Raw genomic sequence first — 21,587 nt, 5'->3', positions numbered from 1 at the left:
TGGAACTCCATTCCACCCCATTCCCGCTGAAAAAAGGCCATTATTATTATTATTATTATTATTATTATTATTATTATTATTAAATCAATGAAAGACATTAAAAGAGGACCAATAATTGAGGGGGCTTCTGTGGGGCGGAGGGAACGTGGGTAAGAAGGGGGACATATAGGGCCATTATGCTTGGCTATGAGTGGGAATTATGTGTGCTGCCATGCCGACAGCTATAGTAGATAGCACAGAACTCATAGCTTAACTCTAGATAAGGCAACTTCAGGTAGTAATTCATATATTTCAGTGTTTCTCCCTGAAAGAATTCCATGCACAAAGGGAAAAGAAATAAAGCTGGGGGGAAGGCTAGAGTCAACTCTCCTCGTCTCTGACATGCTCCTTCTGATATGTGAAGAATCTTCTTTTTTTCTGTTCAGAAAGAAGCATTGAACATGTTGACCTTCACCTATAAGGGCACAGCCGAGGATCTGCTTTGTTTCTTCATTTTTCTGTTGCACGTAGGAACTGGGCCTGCAAGCCTGTCTAAATGGAAAGGTGGGGTAGCATCCTGAGGAGGAGGCTGCGAAGATGTGAAATGCATGGTTTGGCTGCTGGGTGGATGCACGTTGCTCCCTGTATGGGTCTGGGTTCCCAACTTCCTTCAGTGGGCAGGAAGGAATGGTGGCCCTTGGGGGCTGTGATGTGAGTAGCCAAGAGGTGGTCTCCGAGTTACCAGGAAGAGATTGCCCAAATAGATTGAGCTCTCAAACTGGAAGCTAAGGCAAATCACAGAGGAGGATTAAAAGAACAAACCCCAAACTGCAAGGAAGATGAAAGACAGGTGGAATTGTCTTCCCTAAGAGGACTGAAGGAAGGTGTTGCCAAGTAGGCCCCCTCCCCTGCTTTAAGGCCTGCCATGAACTGTGTTAAAGTTTCCTGCATTACTGTTTTACTGCTGCACCAAAGACTGCTTTGCACGTGTTTGTTCTGATACACGCGTCAGTTTCCTGCCTGCTTGCTAATTATCCTGCTGCTGCAATAGACTGTGTAGTTCACTGACTCCATGTTTGGATAACTGCACAAAGGACTCTCTTTCTGGGCAGCCCTGCCCTGACCTATATCTGGATTCCCAGTGTGTGTTTGGACTCTGTTACAAGTGTGCCCCGTGCCTGCATTGCCATCTGCCACGGACCGTGCCTGTTCCCTGTTCTGGACTGTGTTTTAAAGTGTTGTTCCCGCTGCCTCCATGGAAGCCTGCCTCATATGGGCCCAAGCCGCTGCTAGCAGCCGGGCGCCTGCCGGGGAAACCTCCAGCGAGCCTGGCTAGGCGCTCCCTGGTCAGTTCCCGCCTGGAGCCTCCCGTGGGCCGGTCCCCGAGCTTGCCCTCGCTACCGGGCAGCCTGCAAACCAGCCCCAGCCATGCCCAGCCGGCGTCCATGTTCTCAGGCAGCCAGAAGACCCAGGGAAGAAGACTGCTTTGAGAAGCCATTTCGGCGAAGCAGGCACACCACGTCCGCAGCGAGAGCCCCTCGCCCCGCTCTGCATATCTTAGGAGCCGCCCCGGAGAAGGAACTAAGTGCCGACCATCCCAAGCACTTAGAGAATGCATCTCAAAGAAACCTCCGCATTCCAGAGCTGATGACATCAGGACAAGCCCTGTCCGCTGGAACATCCTTTCAGCCCACTTGGATTTCCCCCTCCCTCTTTTGTCCCCTCTTCCTGAGGTGTCACTTATCACAATCTGATTACTAAAGTGGCCCATCTAAGCCATTCAGTAGCCCATTAGAGCCTTTGTTTTAGACTGTGAGAACCACCAAGTAAAGAACCAGCCCCAGGGTACGTTTTGGGGTATTTAAGCTGGTCTCCCAGACCACTCGGTGCCTCGGCCATTCCCTATCCAGACTTCCTTGCTGTCCGTCTGTGGTTCCAGTGCTGGCATTGGACCACCACCCTCGCTGCTGTGTCTCTGCTTTGCTCCAGGATTGTGAGTATTTCCCTTACCATCGTTGGGAACCCGCTAATGCGAACGTCTCTGTATTTCCTACTCTGTATTTCCTAGATCTTGTGTGTTCCTTGTATGATTGTGCAAGTTAGGCTTACGCCACACCAAATACACGTGTTTGAACTTATTTGTTGTCTGCCTCTTTTTCACTAGAGTGTCTGGGATCGGGACCTCCGTAAACATAGGTTATGATCCACGCTTAATTTTTAGTTACAGACTGCTATAGCTAATTCCCCATTATAATAAAGACCAGTTCTGGTAACAAAGGTGCGTAGGGATGGGCAAAGTTTGAAACGAGGGATGTACAAGTAGACTCTCCTTTATTGTGTGTGTGCATGCCTCTGTCCACACGTCATTTGTGATTCTTTTTGTGTCACCCAATTAATTCTTTGCTTTTATGCCACATACCAAACTGATGCAAGAACAGGCATTGGTTCTCATAAGATTTCTATACGTTTTTGTTAGTGTGGGGGAAAAAAGATGACTACCATTGCATCCTATGTTAGAAACAGGATTTTCAAATCAGAACAGTACAGCTATATGCAGGGCTCATTTCGAGGATGAACGCGCAGGAACGCAGTTCCGGTAGTTCCACAAAGAGGTCACATGTCAGGTGGCCCCACCCACCTGGCTCTCGGCCATTTGCGGCCCATTTCAGCCTGGATTGGGGCCGAAACGGCCCAGATCGGGCCTCTGACGGGTGGTGGATCACTTTCCCACTCAGCAGCAGCCCGATCCTGACCATTTTGGGCCCCTTTTTGGTCATTTTCAGCCCCTTTTTGCAATTTTGGGCCCAATTTCGGCCCTGAATGGCCAGGATTGGGTCCAAAACAGCCAGGATAGGTGATGTCAGGGTGTGTGTGTGGCATATACAAATCAGTTATGCTAATGACACATTTCTGGTGATGTCAAGGGGTGTGGCATATGCAAATCAGTTATGCTAATGAGTTCCTCCAGCTCTTTTTCTACAAAATGACCCCTGGCTATATGTATTAGCAGCATCTCTGCTAGAAACATGCGTGTCTTTGGGCTGAGTCCCACAGCTGCTCTTTATGTGAGGTCTTGGCAGCCCCCACATAACTCTATACAATGAGAACAGAATTGTGCCCACTGGCCCTGCTTCCAGGAACTGCTTCACAGTCGGCAGAACGTCTGCAGTGAGCCCTACACGGGGTGTACAAGGAGATGCGAGTGGCCTCTTCTGAATTATTGGGCACGCGGCTCTTTGGTTTTCACAGTATTTCCGATTGTGTGAAAGAGCCTCCCAGCAGGCAGTTGGCGGAATGTCAGAAAGCAGAGCGAAGGGTGTACTATGTATGGCTCTTTATTGTAAAAAAACTTCTCTCGTTTGATTTTCAGAATTGATAGTCAGTCAGGACCAGGAAAGCAGTATAGTATCTTTTGCAGCAATATCCCTAACTCCATCCTCTGTGCTTTTCGTTGAGGGGATTGTGAACTGATGTTCCCAGAGGGATTCAAGCAATAGCCTTGTGAGAGTTCCAACATTATTAATATTTAATATTATTATTAGTGTTGCTATTTCTGTATTTAATTTTTATCCCGCCCTTCTTCTCAGGGCAGCTCAGGGCAGCACGGGGATCTCTTGTCTTCTGTTTTACCCTCTCTGCTGCCCTGTCTATTTATCTAAATAAATAAAGACATTAAATTGTATTTATTTAAAACATGTCTAGGTTGAGTGAGTGAGTGACAGGCCTGAGGTCGCCATGTGAGCTTCATAGCTCTGCTGGGGTTTGGACCGAGGCCTTCTTAGTCCTAGCCTGATACTTTAGCCAGTATACCACAATGGTTGTTTTTAAACATTTCCCCCTTCCAGTTGACTTCGCCCATTTCCCCCCTACTTGTCTGACCTTTGTATTGATAGTTATTATAAATGGCATTTAACCATTAGTATTAGTAGTTTTTATGGGATGAGACTTACTTGGTTTTACATTTTTATCTCATGTAGAAGCCTCCTTGCGAGCATTATGATGTTAATAGTAGTAACAACAACAACATTTGATTTATATACTGCCCTTCAGGACAACTTAACACCCTCTCAGAGTGGTTTACAAAGTAGGTTGTTATTGTCCCCACAACAACAATCACCCTGTGAGGTGAGTGGGGCTGAGAGAGCTCTGAGAGAGCTGTGACTGACCAATGGTCACCCAGCTGGCTTCAAGCAGAGGAGTGGGGAATCAAACCTGGCTCTCCAGATTAGAGTCCTGCTGCTCAAAGTGGTTCTCTGGCTAGTACGAGGTATGGTTTTTTTAAAAAATAAGTGGGCAGCTGATTTTGAGTCCATTGGCACCTTAGAGACCTTTACGTTTATCAGAGTATCCGAAGAAGAGAGCTTTGAATCTTGGTAGCTGATGTCCTGAAAATCTTGTTGGTCTCTAAGGTGCCACGGGACTCTCATCCTTCTGTTCTACTGGAGACCAGCACAACTGCCCACTTAAAACTTAACTATATGAACTGTATCTTGGCTTTAGATTTTTTAAAAAGCAAAATCTCCAAGACGGCTGACAAAAATCACCAAATACAAATGATCAAAAAGAGCAACTTGAAATTTTAAATGCCGTATAGATATATATCTTTAGCAAAATGAGCAGCAGACCTCCCCTACAAGCCCTGTGATATAAATGTGCATTTTTGATCAGACTTGCATGATTTGTGTCCTGCCTTGTCACCCGTAGTTTTCAAGATAGCTTATATAGAAAATTTAATAAGGATGAGAGCAGCATGACTAAACTGTAACAGAATTGGCAACGTCTGCCTTAATCATCTACATTTTTGGCTAGAAAACAAGCCTGTCATGTTTGGGTTGAATGCCAGACTCCATTACATAGAGATGAATGACACATATAAACACCCCTGATTTGGGGTAAAGGGAGGGGGACAATAGCATGTCACATATGGCCATCATCACAATGACCTGACAACTGTCAACCCAGCTGGGATCAGTGGAGAATTTCCTCTGGCCTGGGGGATCTGAAGAACAAGGCCTTGGCTTCTGATTTCAATACTGGACAGGTCCATATAGGTGTTGATAGTCCTTTGGGCTCCTCGGCTCTCTACCATTACTTACTTTATACTGGAATCCCCCATTTTAAGACTGATATCCCACTTTTGTCCCATATCCATGCTTTTTTGTTTTGGGATCTATTCTCCTCAGTAGGGTTGGGATCTGAAAGACTGTGGGGAGTTCTTTGGAAGCTCTGTGTACACAACTTTTGAGACCTCGCTCTCTCCCAAGAACCATGATACTTGGCAAGCGGCCCCAAATCTTAGGAAGAGACTTCAGCTCGCGGTAATGAGAATTGCAGTTGGAGATGACAAGCAGTGTCATCTCCAACACTTCCCCCACCTAAGTAAATAATTACTGATTCTTGTGAGTAGTTTGTCAGATTTAATAACATGGGGACCTCTGGACAGTCATCTAGCAGAAAAGAATGTAGCCATGAAATAATCCCAGCCGCTTTGGAAATCTCAAAATAGCCCTGAAAGGATTTATGTTCCATTATTTGCAAGGGCCGTTCTTTGGTAAAGCTGTGTATGTTACGATCGGGAAGTCAGGAGGAACATTCCTCTCACCCATTCTCTCTCTCTCTCTCTCTCGTGGAACACAGCTGTTTGTTTTAACAGAATTTGTTGGGCCGGTGATCAGGAGTGGTAGCAAAGGTTGCTGCTTTGTGGACCAGTGATTCTTTATTTTTGAAATTATGTCCGTTTCCCGTGCTGAGTTTCCTCCATGAAACATTTTCAGTTTTTACTTCTTAACCTTATATCAGTTGTGTCAAAGTGGCACTGAAATGCCATTAAAACAACAAAACAAACGGAATAATAATGCAAGTGGCAAAACGGCTGTAACAAAAAAGGGCTCAAACTGGTGACTTGAGGTAACAAGAAAAAGTGAAAATGACCATAGATAGGATCACATTCTTACACGGAAGGCACATTGTTTATGTATTTATTTAGTATGTTTTCATTCTCCCTTCTTTCCAAGGGGCTTAGGGTGGCATATGCGGGTCTACCCGTCTCCATTTTACTATCACAACAATGTTGTGAGGTAGGTTAGGCTGAGAGAAGGTGACTGGCCTGAAGTCACCCAGCGAGCTTCCATGACAAAGTGGCCTCCCCGATCCTAGTCCAAGCTGTTTATGGTATGATATTTTACTGTGCGGGTTGTTCTTACTAATGTTTTAAGCCAATAAAATAAACCTACCCATTTGTGTTTATTTTCACTATGTGTACAGGGAAGCCATGGCTAGTCATGGCTTTCCGGTGCGCTCACATGTCATGGAGGATTGTTGCATGCCTTCATCCACAAAAAGGGTTTCTCCCAATTGCATTTGTGTGTATAAAGCCTTCTGTGTAGCCAGACCTTTGGTCAGTCCCGCTTAGTATTGTCTCTTCTGACTGGCAGCACCAATCCAAGGTCTCAAGGAAACATCTTGCCATTTTACTCGATATGTTAGGGACTGAATCTGGGAAACTTCAGTACACAGAGGATGTGTCTAGCTCCCTTATTCAGATATTTATACTAATTTATTTATTTAGATATATATACACTCTTGCTTGTCTTCCTAATAGGAATCCAGAGTAGCTTCTGACATCTCTCTCCCTTCACTTTACCCTCACAACCATCCTGTGAGGGAAAGTTAAGCAGAGAGCTCAAAATCACGCTTCCATGTAATCTGGAAATGTGAGAAATGGGTGTGTGTGTGTGTGTGTGTGTGTGTGGATGGGGGAATTGGGGGCAAGAGGTGGCTCTTCATTTTTAGTTTTCCTTCCTGAAAGAGGACTGAGTGAAGGGACTTATTAAGGAGAAACATGAGACTATTTTTCCCTTCCTGGAAGAAGCAGTAGAGTGCAAGAACAAAAAGTGGCTTGTACGATCAGAATACCAGTGGCAAAAATACTCCATAATAATAACAGCAACAACATTTGATTTATATACCACCCTTCAGGACAATTTAATGCCCACTCAGAGTGGTTTACGAAGTATATTATTATCCCCACAACAAACAAACAAACACCCTGTGAGGTGGGTGGGGCTGAGAGAGCTCCTAGAAGCTGTGACTCACCCAAGGTCACCCAGCTGGCTTCAAGTGGAGGAGTGGGGAATCAAACCTGGTTCTCCAGATTAGAGGGCTGCTGCTCTTTACCACTACACCAAACTGGCTCTCAAACTGTACCATAGCATCATTGTACACATGCCTCCTTAAAAATATTTCCACTTTATGAGACAACTTGGAGGGTTCGTGCAGTTGAGCCAACCCTGCCAAGGAGGCAGTCTGTGAATCATGGCCTTGTATAGCGATATCATATGCTTAACAGTCTTTAACGAGGCATTTCTTCATTCGCAGCTGTGAAGAGAATATGGACTCTGCCAAAGTAAGACCTGGATCCTGCCACATATTCTTAAAGATCATTCATATATAGGCCTCGCCATGTTCTGTTCCACTCCTCTCCTTCATACATGCCTGACCCAGGAAGATCATGGAAGCTTCCTGGCCATAGGCAGAGAACTAGGGTGAGAGGTCCTGGTTTGTCCATGCAGTCCAGGCATTTCTTGTTCAAGCCTCCCTGCTCAGTCTAGGGGTTTTTTTGCACACGGTTCTGGGATATGGCTTGATTTCTCTCAAGCTTTCTGCTTGAGGTGGCCCTTGAAGCTGGCTTGGAAGCCCAAATTGAACCAGTCACCTGCTTTTCTGCTAGATCAGGTGGGAAGAACTGATCTAGTGGCCAAGTTAGATTGGCTGCTCTGCTTGCCAGTGACCTTCAGGGTTGATCTTAAACAATAAAGCCCCTTTTAAACCTCCTCTTCCCCGTCTCCAGGGATGCCTGTCCCCATATGTAGGGCTGGTTCTGGAGGGCAGCGAGGTCAACAAAGAGAGTAAAACTTCAAGAACACTTTTACTCTCAAGCTACTCGGAATACCTCAGAAGCAACACGAGAGGATGCTCGGTTGGCAGGCCCAACTCTAACGCAAGTGCCCTGCCAGCTCAGGGGCCTTGCTTGAGAGGGAAAGTTCATGCTCTGAGAAGAGGGGGAGACAGGGGGAAAGGGAGGAGTCTTTTCTGTGACCCACTTTCCTGTGGCAGGTAGAGCTAACCCTCAGGAATTCCTAGGGGAGTTCTCTTGCTCAACCCTAGTCAAGCTGAATTGGGTGTCCATGCAGGAGCACATTCCAATACGGCTTGTGCAGGAGAACTTCCCCAAAAACTGTGCCTCGTGTTGATTAAGGGGAGGGGGGGCATGTGACGGAGATACTCCACTCTGCACAGCAGCTGCATTAAGCACAGGATAAAGCTGCATATAAATATTTTAAAGCAACAAGTTAAAGTCCTTCTTGTCACTTCACCATGCCACAGGATTTGAGTCCAGAGGCCCTTAGAGGCGAGCAAGATTTTCAGTGCATGAGCTCTTGAGAGTCAGAGCTCCCTTCTTCAGATAAAGGGGGGAATGGAGCCTTTATATCCGCCCCAGTCTGGAGCTGCGAGAGGTATTGCAAAGAAGGGAATTGGGATATTCCGACACAATGCAGCTTAGCATTTGAAGTGAGATAGAAATCTCTTATTTCTATTAAGCCCTGGAGGTTCCATTTTTCTGAACTTGTGAATGAACTCAAGTTCAGCAATCTCACATTTTAATCTGCCCTCGAATCTTCTTTGTTTGAAAACAGTCACTTAACCCTGCAGTTTATAGTGTTGCTGGTGGATACAGGTTGCTTTCAGTGATAAACCAATCTATATCTGGGAATGCTGATGGATATTTCCCCCCCCTTTCTTGCAGCCCAATGATGGACAGGAATGGAAGCGTCAGAAGGCATCTTGCGCACCATTCAAGAACTGGCATGCTGCATTCAAGAGTCCAGATTTCCAAATGTGACCACAATGGATAATCTGGTGCATTTCCCCCCTTTCCCAAATGCTTTCCCAGAGTAGTCACTTCATAACTAGGATTCTCTTGTCGGCGGTATCACATCCTCAACCTCTCACTTTAAATTGTGCTGCCCTTTTAAGGGTATTTCTAGTGTATGAATTTTGTAATGATTCACAAACTGATCCTGTGTATATTGATATATGACATTGATTGTATTATCTGCGAATGGCCAAACTGCACTAGCACTTCATTGGTCTGAGATTCTCTTGTTGGACAGAGGAATTTTGGATATGTAGCTACTAGTACTTATTGAAGCTTATGTAGCACTTTGTGTTTCTTTAAAGTTAACTCAACCTAGCCTTGGTATACCATTGGAAAAAATGTGTTTCAGCATTATAGAATCTTGTTAGCCATAAACATTCCTTTGAAGGTTAATTATATATATATATATATATATATATATACTTCTCAAACACTATCGCCTCTGATCTTCTGAGTATTTCCTTTGGATAATTTTGGATCGATGTCCGGGTCTCCGCAGCTTGCTGCCCCTGCCTTGCACTTCTTCCGTGATGCCCTCTTTTGCGTACCTGTTGAGTAAAAGGGCGACAGGCTCTGCCGGCATCCCAGGAAGGGCTGTGAGGGGGGGGCTACAGGAATCGACGTGATGCAAGACCGCAATGTAGCTTCTGGTTTTGTGCTGGGAAGTGCCACTGCGGCATCGCTGGACGCCCACTTCCCCCCTCTATTTCGCCCCCTCTGCTCACACAGAGCACACAGTCCATGGCAGGAGGTTGGCAACCTGGCAGCCTACCATCCACATATTCGATGAGTCGGTTTGATGTAGTGGTTAAGAGCACAGGGCTCTAATCTGGAGAACCAGGTTTGATTCCCTGGTCCTCCGCCTGAAGCCAGCTGGGTGACCTTGGGTCAGGCACAGCTCTTTCAGAGCTCTCTCAGCCCCACCCACCTCACAGGGTGATTGTTGTGGAGATAATAAGAACACACTTTGTAAACTGCTCTTAGTGAATGTTAAGTTGTCCTGAAGGGCGATATATAATTCAAATGTTGTTGTTGTTGAGAAAAAATATTAAAATGTATAAAGAAAATAAATTCTCAAGACAAATCTGAATTAAAAGGTTATTAGTCTGGGCCATAGTTTGGGGAGAGGCCTTAGCTCAGCGGCAGAACACAGAAGGTCCCAGGTGCAATCCCCAGCTTATCCAGTTAAAAGGACCAGGCATTCGGTGATGTGAAAAACCTCATCCTGTGACCCCAGAGAGCTACTGCCTGTCTGAGTAGACAAGAGTGACCAATGGTCTGATTCAGCATAAGGCAGCTTCATGTGTGTTTTAATCTGGATCTTCTCTACCCAAGGGCAATGGCACAACAACCCATTATTCCTCCCTTGGATGTGAGGCTTGGTTACAAAGAGACACCAATGGAAAAGTAAGTCTGAACAAGCCACTGTTTAATTTTGTGGGACTCTCTGGAGGAGATCTCACTGGGACAGAAAGGGGGCGTCGCTGTCAAGAATCTGGGGAAGTGGTGGTAGCCACTCAATTATAGCTCAACAAGGCCTAGGAACAGAAGTGGGCACCCAGGTGTTCTCTTTAGCAAAAAGTCATGGATCTTGTGCCCCCTCCCTCAATTTCAGGTTCTATGGAGAAGATGAAGGTGCCTGTTCCAGCGAACGTGGGCACTGCAGCAGAACTCACGATGAACTATTGTGAAGTAGTAAATACTGGATGCTTTTTGTGAATGACTTCACACACTTCTTTTCTACACACCAACACTAGGGGTGTCATGTCTCCCATTATGGAAAAAGATCAGTCCCTGGCAACTCTGCCTTCCCACCACCACTTGGAGTGGCAGCGGGGAGGGAAACTTTGCCAGCATATCACACAGTGTGATGTCCCTTCCAGAGAAAGCCCGGAAGTGATGTCACATTGATCTCTGGAAACTCTGTCATTTTACCATACAATTTCCAGTGATTCCTAGAGTGACATATGGATCCCATTCTCTTGGTGGAGACAGGGGATGCCCCTCTCCCGCCTCACGTCCCCTGCCATCAGCACAGGGAAAGGCAGGGAACAGGCCTCCCAGGCACTCTTCCGGGGGTCAATGCAATGACATCATTGCACCACCCCGAGACTGCTCCCATGCTTCACAAAGGGCCAATTTAGGCCCCAAATAGGCTAGGCCTACAGGATGTTCCTCTGCTATGAAGCTCAAGATAGTTCCTAGAAGTGTTTCTATACTCATACCTTACCTTCAGCAAGGTTGCTGGATGTACCTTTGGTCCTTACCTTGGGATTTCTTCCCCAGTTGGGCCAGCATTCTGATCTTAATGTTGTCTATAGATGGATGCACCAAATCAATATGACCCACACTGGCAACTTGTGAACCCCTGGCTCTTAGCAAAGATCATTCTAATACTTTTTGTTTGGTTTCAAATGTTTGTAATTCTAGTATTTCATTGCTTATTAGATGTCCTGTTCTATTGGTCACATACACTGTAACATCCACTTTTTTAAAAAAATAATTTTTATTTGAAAAGAAAAAACAATAGAAAGAACATAACAGAAACAGAAACAACACATTAAAACTACAAAATATTGCTCCATTCCATCTCCTTAGTTACTTATACTCAAGATTTTGTACTCAGCATTTTATATTTGACATTATACTCCACATTTTATATCCCATGTTTTTGAAATATTAATTTGATTTCCATAATAGCTATTCTTAGTTTTTCCGTTTTTCCTGAAATTTCAATATTGGTCTGTTATGCATATTAGAAGTTAATTTAGCCATCAATGCATATTCATGCAATTTATTCATTCAGTAACATCTGGGCAAGATTCTGCTTTCTATTTTGTTGCACATACTACTCTCCCCTAACTAAGGGGAGAATGAGCAGTAGGCAAAATAAAGGGAAATACAATTTCAAAGCCATTCCCTAGCATGGATTTTCAACTCCAGGTTGGGAAATTCCCAGAGATCTGAGCGTGGAGCCTGGAGAGTTTGGAGTTTGGGAAGGGAAGGGAGGGACCTCAGATGCCACAGAGCTCATCCTCCAAAGCAGTGGTTTTCTTCAGGGAAATCCGTCTGTTTCATATGAAGCTCAGTTATAATTCTGGGAGCTCTCCAGGAGCCACTTGGAGGTTGGCAACCATATATACAGTCCATCTTCCAAAGAAGCTGCTCTCTCCAGGAGAACTGATCTCTAGTCTGGAAATCAGATACAGTTGTGGAAGGTCTCCAGGCCTCACCTGGAGGTTGGCAAGCAGAATTCAAACTACAATGCGTTTATTCATCAAGAAGGGAGAGGACTCATAGTAAGACACACAAACACATAAAAACACAAACTTAGGTAACACAACAGAAAGCTGGGACAAGGGCGGTGAGAGCGCCTTTTCCTGTCTCTCGGACACCTGCTTCTGCAACTCTCTCGTTCCCAGTCTTGGCTGCAGCGTGACTGGCAAGGTCCACGGGGGGCTCCTCTTGAGGCCATGCTCTCCTCTGCATGGGATGATGCTCCTGCTGCTCAGAAATCCCTTTCCCCTGACCCTGCCGCCCCCAAAGCTCCCTCCTCTCAGGGAATGAAATACAACCACCCCCCACAAACTCCAATAGACATCCAAGTAGACTTGCCAGCCTCCAGGTAGAGCCTGGACTTCTCCTGGGACTGCAAAGATCAGTTCTCCTGGAGAAAATGGCAACTTCAGAGGGTGGACTCTATGCAATTACAACTCTGCTGGGCTTTCTCCTCTCTCTAAACTCTGCCCTCTCCCAAGCATCAGCAATCTCCAACATTTGTCAAGGCAGTGTTGGCAACACAGGGCTGCCAGCTCCAGGTTGGGAAATTCCTGGAGATTTGGGGGGTGGACCCTGGAGAGAGTTGGGTTTGGGGAGAAGAGGGACCTCAGCAGAGTATAATGCCATAGTCTGCCTTATAAAATAACCATTTTCTCCAGTTCAGGATGAATAACTGTGTTAGTCTATCTGTAGCAGTAGAAGAGAGCAAGAGTGTGAAGTATCCGAAGAAGCGAGCCCATACCCTACCACAAATTTTGTTACTCTTATCGGTGCTACTGGACTCTTGCTCTTTTCTACATTTTCTCCAGGGAAACTGAACTCCAGGGCCTGGAGATCCATTGTAATTCCAGATCTCCAGCCACCAACTGGAAGTTGGCAACTCTAACTAGACCCAAGCCCACTAGGAGAGAGATCACATCTTGATAGAGTTGCTAACCTCCGAGTAGGAAAATTCCTGGAGATTTGGGGGTGGAGCCTGGAGAGGGCGGGGTTTGGGGAGGGAAGAGACCCCAGAAGGATTAGAATGCCATAGAGTACCCCTCCAAAGTGTTCCCTGATTTTCTTCAGGAGAACTGATCTCTGTGACCTGGATATTGGCGTAATTCCAGGAGATCTCCGGGTTCTACTGGAGGTTGGCAAGCAAGCCACTGCCAAGTTAAATTAAGTTATCAACAAACATCAAAAAGAGATTGTTATATTATTTGCTGCCAGGCTGTAGGCCTGGCATGGAAGCTGAACAAAGGGCAAGCCCTCTTGTGATTGCTAAAGGTCTTTTTTTTTTTTTTGCCTTGGCCATAAGCAAAGAACACTTAAGAGAAGAACTGTATAAAGAGAAATGAGGAAGTTGGCAGAAGAATCCTGTGCTGGGTATCTTCCCACCTCTTGGGGCAAATGATTGGGGGAAAGAAAATGATCTGTTGCCACACAGCATATTTCAGCAGAATAATAGTAGGGACTTGTGTGATTCTCTCAAAAAGAGGAGCAGCATGAAACGGTTGTGCCTGAAAAGAGCCATCTCCTCCAGTGCCCCACTCAGCAAGACACTGGGGGCTAGGAGTAAGGAGAGGGTTAGAGTTATTTTGTTGACACAGCAGCGGAAGGGAACCAGGCATTAGACGCCCTCAAAATTATTTCTCTCTGGCCTCTTCCTTGAGCAGTGGGGTTTGATAGCATTTATGACATCACAGTATCAGTGTAATTAATTACAGTTAGAAATTTCAGTATGCATGTCACCGTTTTAGTGCAAAGTCAGCTCCTATCACATTTGCGCGTGTGTGAGCCTACAGAATAAGCCATTTTCTTGAGTATGTTACCTTTTAAGATTTTCTTTCTGCCTGAATGTATCTGGCAAACAAACTGTATTATTAAACCATTATCTTCTGAGACAAAGCTCTGAATTCTTGCCTTCAGTACTCAATGTAACTCAACACTGCTTCTGAAAATAACTAAGCAATTGCAAACTGCTTATAGCAAACACATAAGAAATCACTGCTTGTATTAGGTCTATTAGCATACTATTATTATAGTTGAGTTTGGCCATGGTATCAGTCATGAAACTAAATGTGTAGTTACGCTCATAGTTGATTCAGATTTCATTAGTATGTGAGTGAATTCTGCAGATTTAAGGCCAGTCTGAGATTGTCAACCCACAGGAGGGTTGGGGGGACAGGAAACCGGGGGGTGGAGATGACATTGTATGAACTGCTATGTCACTTATAGGGGAAACCTAGAAATGACATAGGGTGGCTTTAGGCATTGCCAGAAATTCTATGGTAAAACCAGGGGTCTGCCAGCAAGCCTTCTGCCATAGCTGTAGAGTTGCCATTTGTGGGTTGAAGAAATTCCTGGAGATTTGGAGGTGGATTCTGGGGAGAACTGGGTTTGGAGAAGGGAGGGACCTCAGTGCCACAGAGACCACCCTCCAAAACCTCCTGTCATTTGCATTGCACCAGATAATTTTGTGGACCAAAGCAGGGGTAGATCCACCCTCTCATCTTTCTCTTTTTGTTTGTTTGTTTATCTGTGTTTATTTGCTGACACAAATAAGCCAGAGCTTTGTATTGAGGCAAGCAGTCCTAGATGGGAAGGGGGAAAGTAGGTAGGCATTTAGGTTTGTGTTCAGAAAAGCTCTTGGTATCAGAGAAGAGGAAAAGATTCAGTCCTGACCTGTACAACAATTATTCTCTGTAAGGATATATTACAGCAGCTTTTTTCGTCTGATTATAAAGCTACCCTCTCTCAAATGCCCCCTGTATCACTGAACAACATCATTCTCTTATCGTTTAAACTGAGATCCACCTCAATTGTGCACATCATTCTGTGACTACTTGGTAATGATCGGTCCATTGACAACTCCTCAGTGCACTGCTCATGTTTGTGTTGGAACTGATGGATTAGGGTTGTCAACTTCCAGATGGGACCTGCAGCTCCCCCAGAATTGCATCTGATTGCCAGACTGCAGAGGTCGATTCCCCTGGGAGGGGTGTGTGTGTGTTCTGTGCCATCAAGTTGCCTCTAACCTATGGTGACCTTATGAATGACAGACCTCCAAAACGTCCTATCATTAACAGACTTGCTCAGATCCTAAAAACTGGAGGAAGTGGCTTCTTTCATTGAGTTCAGCCATCTCGTTTTAGGTCTTCCTCTTTTCCTATTGCCTTCTACTTTTCCTAGCATTATTGGGAAACAATGGGAGATGGGAGATAATGGCTTCTTTTGGAGGGTGAACACACTATGACATTATTCCCCACTGAGGTCTCTCCCCTCCCCAAACCCCATTCTCCCTGGGCTTGGCACCCAGATCTTCAAGCATTTCCCAATAAGGAGTTGGTAACCTTATAAAGAGCACTGCACAGCATCTCTCTGCACTAGGTTTCTCTGATATGTCCAGGCAGCCAATGGGAGATGGGCAGTCGTGACACTGGAGGGGAGGGCATTGTTAGAGGTGGTGTGAGGTCACGTCTGGGGAAAACTCACATGGGGCATCAGTCCTTTCCAAGTATTGCCTGAAGTTTCTGGCATATGCTAGAGAAGACTGAGGTAACTTCTGGGTAGGCTTGAAGGCTACGGAGGCTCTACCCTCTGCTTTGGCGAGTGGGGTCTATAGTATTATAACTTACTGAGGTGCCTCCCCCCAACCCTCACTCTCCCCAGGTTCCATCCCCAGATCTTCTAGAATTTCCCAAGCTTGAGTTGGCAACCCTACCTCATAGATTTGCCATCTCACACCCAATACCAAAGTTGTATAGTTGGGCCCTAAGTGTGTATCAATAAGACTTGCAAATTATTTTTTGCTGTGTGTTGCGGGAGAGGGAATCTCTGATATTAAGACTCCTTTCCCCCAATGGTCTCTGTAGTATCTCAGCATCGTCCTGTAATGAATGGTGGGAGTAAAGTCCCAAATTTGATTTAGTTAAATAAATGGTGGCGGCAAATGTCTTGGGAGGAATATTCCCTGAGGTCCCTTCCAAGGGTGGCTTTGACATCCTTTGCACCGGTTAATCAGCTTTATTTTTACATAATAGAGTGGTGAGCTTATGTGGAGAGAAGAAGGGCTATTTATGGCGACAAAGGAGGCTGAAAAGAGGAGTTCGAATTGTCAGGGCTTGCCGCCGCTGCCGCTGGGCGTGGCACTGGGCAGTCTGCTCCTGACATCACAGGGGGGCCAGGGATTCTGCAGGACCCTGCTCTGTGGAAGGAGGGGCGGTATACCTCACCCAGACTCCCTCTCAGTCCACTCGCTGGCCTGCTCAACCTGGCCTGATTACCCTCTGCGTCCTCCTTCATCTCCTCCTTCCAGAACTCTCCTCCAAGCCTCCACCCTTGCATCTTACTGCTCTCACTCCACATCATCACTCCTCACTCACACCCACCACCACAGGGCTCTTCCCAGCCAGCTTTTATAGGGCTTCCTTCTACTGCCCCACCCCTCTTCCAGCCTGGCCTTGGGCTGCACCAAGCAGTTGCAGCTGGGGTAGCTGATCTGGCCCCACTGACCAGCACCAGCTGTGCCTTGTTCTCTGGCTGCCCAGCCTCCCTGCCTTGGCTGATTGCTGAAGGCATGTCCAGCTGCAGTCCCCCGGCTAGCAGCCCAGCCTCCCTGGCAGAGCTGATGGCTGAAGGTGGGTCCAGCTGCGGCTCCTTGGCTGGTTGCCCAGGGCTTCCTGCAGAGTGCCTCCAATAGCCCCACCTGGAGTGGCTTGGCTTCTGGCAACTCCTGGGCCAGGCTACTATTTCCTAGCTGGGGCATGGCTTTGGGTTGTTGGGGCTGCTGCTGCTTCTCCTCCTCAGGTAAGGTCTTTGGGTGGGTGACTGCTGGGCTCCCAGTCCCTCTGCCCTTGCCCCCTTCCACCTTGCCTAGCCCCCTTTCCCTTCCTAGGGGAGTGGGACTTGCTGGCCTCTCTCTGTCTCCCTCTGCCTCCTGAGGCCCTGGGCTTTTGCCCCTTGCCCCTGGCACTGGCAGGTTCTGGCTCCATTTGCCTGTGGGAGGGGTTGACCTGCTGTACCCCAGCTGCCCCCTCTGCCTGCCAGTCAGACTGGTTGACCTGCTGTCAGCTGGCTGACCAGTTGACCTGCTGTCTGCTGGCTGCCCCCTCTGTTTGCCCGTCAGCCCGGCTGACCCGCTGTTCCCTCCTACCAAGTCTGGGGGCTGGGACCCAGACCCCGGACACACACCCCCGCTTAGCTTTGAGTTGTGGGGGTCAGGGTCAGACTCAAACATGCGGGACATGAAGTCCGCATCCACATGCTGCGCCCCCTTGCGGTACTTGATGGTGAACCGGAAGGGGAGGAGGGAGAGGTACCACCGCAGCACACGGGGGTTGTGTGCCTTCATGTGGTGGAGCCACTGCAGGGGCGCATGGTCCGTTAGTAGGACAAAGGGATTATTGGCCAGGTAGTATTGCAGGGCCCCCACTGCCCACTTGACCGCTAGGGCCTCCCGCTCCACTGTTGCATAGCGCCTCTCTGCGGGCTGCAGCTTCCGACTCAGGAAGAGGATGGGGACGTCGGTTCCGTCACGTTCCTGAGTCAGGACTGCCCCAAGGCCGGTGTCAGAAGCGTCTGTGGCCAGCGTAAAGGGTCGGTCAAAGTCCGGGTTCCACAGGGCTGTGGTATTAGAGAGGGCTGACCGCAGGTCCTTGAAAGCTGCTTCTAGTGCTGGGGTCCACCGGACTTGGTTGGGCAGCCCCTTCTTTAAGCAGTCTGTCAGGGGGGCGGCTCGGGAGGCAAAGTGGGGGATGAACCGCCCGTAATACCCCAGTAGTCCCAGGAAACGTCGGACCTGCTTCTTGGTCCGGGGCTGGGGGGCATCAGCTATTGAGGCCACCTTGTCTGGTGGTGGGCGAACTCGGCCTCCCCCGACCACAAAGCCCAGGTACTGGAGTTCCTGGAACCCCAGGTGGCTCTTCTTTGGGTTAGCCCGTAGTCCGGCTCGCTGGAGGGCCCTCATGACAGCTTCCAAGTGTTGGAGGTGGGTGGGCCAGTCCGGGCTGAAGATGATGATGTCATCTATGTACGCCATTGCATACGCCCGGCACTCTCCCAGCACTTGGTCCACCAGCCGCTGAAACGTGGCAGCTGCCCCATGTAGACCAAACGGCATCTTCTTGAACTGGAAGAGGCCTCGTGGGGTGGCAAAGGCTGTCTTCTCCCGGTCCGCTGGCCGCACAGGCACTTGCCAGTAGCCCTTCGTCAAGTCTAGGGCCGACAGGTAGCGGGCAGACCCTAGGTGGTCTACCAACACATCTGCTCGGGGCATGGGGTAAGCATCGAACTGGGCCACCTTATTCAGTTCACGATAGTCGATGCAGAATCGGGTGGTCCCATCCGGCTTGGGCACCAAAACTATCGGGCTCCTCCAAGCGCTTCGCGAGGGCTCGATTACCCCAAGCCTGAGCATCTCGTCGGTCTCCTTCTCCACGGCCTCCCACCGCTTCCTGGGGATGGGGCGCCAGGTAGCCCGGGCTGTCTGCCCCGGGTCCGTTGGAATGGCATGTTGGATCAGGCTCGTGCTGCCCGGCCTGCGGGAGAAGACCCCGGGAATCCGAGCCCAGAGGTCTTGTAGCTGGGCCCTCTGAGCTGGGTTGAGCTGAGGGTCCACCTTGGGCTCCTCAAACTCCGGGGCATCAGTGGTCCAAGGCAGCACACTGTCAGGGAGCTCTAGTGGGTCCTCAGCCACGCCGCACTCCTCTTTCGGGCGCTCGTGCCACTGTTTTAGGAGGTTCACATGCAGGGTCTTCCGCCGACGCCGGCCAACCCCACACTGGACTTCGTAGGTGGTGGGGCCCAGCACCCTTCGAATCTGGTAGGGACCCCTCCATGGGTCCCCTTCCTCTCTTGGGAACACCGAGTGGTGCACGAGGACCTTCTCTCCGGCCTGGAAAGTCCTCATCCGTGCACCCCGGTCATAGGCGGCCTTTTGCTTTGACTGGGTGCAAGTCAGTCTGCGATTTGCCTCCGCTTGGGACTGTTGCACCCGGTCACGGAGCCGGCTCACGTACTCCTGTATGGGGGGCGCGGGGCTGCTGGCCCGGGGCCCCCAGCGTTCCGTCAGCCGGGAGAGCATCCCCCTTGGCTTACGCCCATATAGCAGCTCGAATGGGCTGAAGCCGGTGGAGGCCTGCGTGGTCTCCCGGAGGGCGAACATGAGCGGGTCGATGTACAAGTCCCACTGGTGAGGCTTGTCCCGCGTCATCTTCTTCAGGGCCTCCTTGACGGTCTGGTTCAGCCGCTCTGCCAACCCGTCTGTTTGAGGGTGGTAAGCCGAGGTGAACACCTGCCGGATCCCCAAATTCCGGCAGAGCTGGCGCATGGCTGTGGCACGGAACGGGCCCCCCCGATCCGTCAAAATTTCATCTGGCAGCCCCACCATCGCAAAAAACTTGGACAGGGCCCGTACCATCCCTGGGGTCTGCATGGTCTTCAGCGGGATGACCTCAGGGAACCGCGTGGCATAGTCCACAATCACCAGGGCAAAGCGATGGCCCCGGGGTGTGCGTGGCAGCGGTCCGATGAAGTCCATTGCGATGCGTTGGAAGGGCGTCTCCATGACGGGCAGCGGGGAGAGGGGGGCCTTCGGCGGGCGGCGGGCTGCCACCCGCTGGCAGGTGGGACACGAGCGGCAGTGGGCCTTCACGTCTGCATTCACGGAGGGCCAGAAGAATTGCTCAAGAACCTTCCTCAGGGTCTTGTGGTGCCCCAGGTGCCCGGCCCAAGCGTGCTCATGGGCCGTGCGGAGGACTTCTGCCCGATAGGCTGCTGGCACAAGTAGTTGGCGGACCTCCCCCTGGCCATTTGGGGCACGAGCTAGGCGCACCCAAACCCCTCCTTGCTTCTCGATGCGAGGGAGCCGTTGGGACCTCCGTTCATCCCGCACTTGCTCCTCCTCCCGAGCGGCTGTCTCTCGCAAGCGCTGCAATGACTCATCTGCCCCTTGAGCATCACGGAATGGGCGGTCTGCCAGGGTTCCAACTGGGTCTCCAGTCCGTGGTTCTGCCCCTGGTCTGGTGGAGGGACCCTCTCCCGGGTCGTTGGCCTCCTCCACTTGCAGAGCGGTGGCAACTTGTGGGTCTGTCAATTCCCCTGCCGCCTTCAGCCGCGACCCGGCGATCCCTGGGGTGTCTCTTCCCAATTTCTCCGCTGCCTGCTGGAGGAGCCTGAAGAACCCCGGGGCATCTCTTCCCAGCAGTATTGGTACGGGTAGGTGAGCTAACTGGGCAACTTCCATTTGGTGGCGGACCCCTAGGTACTCTATCGTGATTAGGGCCGTAGGGTACGGCTGGGTGCGGCCCATCACATCCGTCACCGGGATCCAGCGGTGCACTGGGGTGGCAGCTGGGAGGAGCTGGGGCCGAATTGCTGAGACTGCACTCCCAGAGTCCAACAGGGCTTGTAGGATCAGCCGGCCTATCTTCACGGTGGCGCATAGACTCTGCACCTGCTTGCCAGGCGGTGGGTTATTTTCCCAAACGAGGGCGCAAACCCTTGGCAAGGCCTCAGTGAGCGCGCCAGCTTGCATCTGCAGCTCCGCTGTCTGTGCTAGTTCCACTGGAGCAGCTGGGTAGGCTGCCTCCAGCTTTCCCCACATCCTATCCTGGCGTTCCTCCAGCCACGGTCCGAGCTCCGCTGGGGCAGCAGCCTTGGGAGGCCGCCCCTTGACTGGCGCCTGCGTCGGAACGTCTCTCCCCGTACGGGCCACCAACTTGTCAGGGCTTGCCGCCGCTGCCGCTGGGCGTGGCACTGGGCAGTCTGCTCCTGACATCACAGGGGGGCCAGGGATTCTGCAGGACCCTGCTCTGTGGAAGGAGGGGCGGTATACCTCACCCAGACTCCCTCTCAGTCCACTCGCTGGCCTGCTCAACCTGGCCTGATTACCCTCTGCGTCCTCCTTCATCTCCTCCTTCCAGAACTCTCCTCCAAGCCTCCACCCTTGCATCTTACTGCTCTCACTCCACATCATCACTCCTCACTCACACCCACCACCACAGGGCTCTTCCCAGCCAGCTTTTATAGGGCTTCCTTCTACTGCCCCACCCCTCTTCCAGCCTGGCCTTGGGCTGCACCAAGCAGTTGCAGCTGGGGTAGCTGATCTGGCCCCACTGACCAGCACCAGCTGTGCCTTGTTCTCTGGCTGCCCAGCCTCCCTGCCTTGGCTGATTGCTGAAGGCATGTCCAGCTGCAGTCCCCCGGCTAGCAGCCCAGCCTCCCTGGCAGAGCTGATGGCTGAAGGTGGGTCCAGCTGCGGCTCCTTGGCTGGTTGCCCAGGGCTTCCTGCAGAGTGCCTCCAATAGCCCCACCTGGAGTGGCTTGGCTTCTGGCAACTCCTGGGCCAGGCTACTATTTCCTAGCTGGGGCATGGCTTTGGGTTGTTGGGGCTGCTGCTGCTTCTCCT

The sequence above is a fragment of the Eublepharis macularius genome, chromosome 1 (genome assembly GCF_028583425.1).
Source record: "Eublepharis macularius isolate TG4126 chromosome 1, MPM_Emac_v1.0, whole genome shotgun sequence".
In the NCBI taxonomy this organism is placed as follows: domain Eukaryota; kingdom Metazoa; phylum Chordata; class Lepidosauria; order Squamata; family Eublepharidae; genus Eublepharis; species Eublepharis macularius.
Note: the sequence above shows the minus strand (reverse complement) of the source record.